This window comes from Austrofundulus limnaeus, unplaced genomic scaffold (genome assembly GCF_001266775.1).
Source record: "Austrofundulus limnaeus strain Quisiro unplaced genomic scaffold, Austrofundulus_limnaeus-1.0 Scaffold92, whole genome shotgun sequence".
In the NCBI taxonomy this organism is placed as follows: Eukaryota; Metazoa; Chordata; class Actinopteri; order Cyprinodontiformes; family Rivulidae; genus Austrofundulus; species Austrofundulus limnaeus.
This window is the reverse complement of record NW_013952494.1, coordinates 1330053-1331440: the sequence shown is the minus strand read 5'-3', so window position 1 is coordinate 1331440 and position 1388 is coordinate 1330053. Positions and strand designations below refer to the sequence as shown.

At 34.0% G+C, this 1388-nt stretch overlaps 1 protein-coding gene across 14 annotated transcripts in view; it reads left to right on the top strand.

The window, feature by feature from the left end:
* trpm3 (transient receptor potential cation channel, subfamily M, member 3) overlaps positions 1-1388 on the top strand; it is a 166971-nt gene that overhangs the window by 140135 nt on the left and 25448 nt on the right. The gene's annotated exons all lie outside the window — the stretch shown is intronic.

Genomic DNA, 1388 nt, shown 5'->3' with positions numbered 1-1388 from the left:
GTGTGTGTGTGTGTGTGTGTGTGTGTGTGGTTGGGGGGGGTGTTTCCTACTATATGGGGGCCATTTTTAGACTACACACATACAGTACATGTGGGGACCAACTGGTACTTATGGGAACCTTAACCTTGCCCCCATTTGGAAAAATGCCATTGGTGGGTTGGGAGTTTGGTTTGGGTCCAAGGTGGGAATTGAGTTTAGGTTAGGTTTAGGGTTAGGTATGTAATTGTCAGGGTCAAGCTCTAGAAATGAATGGAAATCAATGTATAGATAGATGGACACAGTTGTGTGTTTGAGTGTGTGTATAATTTTTTTCTTTATGTAGTGAAATCAGGACAAAAATGAGAGAATTGATTCATGTTTTTAGGAAGATAAGTAAAATACAAGTGATGGTGGTGGTCTTCAAGATATCTTTGTATTGATTTTATTAAAGTGATCATATTCAGTGATTCTCATACTTTTTTGTGCCACGCCACTTTTGGAAGGAAAAATATTTCAAAGCCTCTTATCTCTATGAAGAGAATGTGCACCTCTGTCAGGGGTGTAAGGGTTTGGAATAAACTCAATCAAGAATTGAAGCAATGTCCAAACATGAGTTTGTTTAACACTAAGGCTAATGATTTTTGACAAGTATAAGAATGATAATCTGGGGTAAACTTGGTCCCTCTGTGTTGAGTTTTGATTTTTATAAATGGGTTGAAATTATATAGTGCTTGCACTGGCATTTTGGGGTGCTGGGGAAGACTGGACTGGGGTGATTTTGGTGTAGGATGATGGGTGCATGGAGAGGTGCTGGGTATTTGAATGTAAATGTGTGTATAAGCATTAGTGTGTAGTTGGATGTGATTGTCTCTGGATGTGAATATATAACTTGAAATTTAGTGTTAGAATAATTTTGGATTACTTTATGTATTATATTATATAGGTATTTTATTTGTTTTTTGTTGTTGTTGGTTTTATTTTCATCACAAACTGATAATATTCTTAAAACCAGATGAAATGGTGAATAGGGGTAGGATTAAATAAGTTTTCTTCTTCCTACCCCTTTTCAGACATGTTAATGTGATTTATGTGCTTTATGTGAGTGTATGTATTTGGATGTGTGTACACAGATTGGTGTGTGTGCACATCCAAATGTGTGTGTATTATTTTATGGGTTTATTTATTTGTGTGTAATTAGTCTAAAAGGTTTCTTGTTTTGTAGATATGTGAAAGGGTATATTGAGTAATATAGATTCAATGAATTTGACATGTCTGGAATAAATCATTAAAACAAATCAAATCAAATCTCAACAATACAAAAACAAAGTGAGTCAAATTACGTCAATTAAAAATAAATGAATTTAAAAAATGAATTAAAAACACAGTAAAAAACTTGAAATGTACATAAT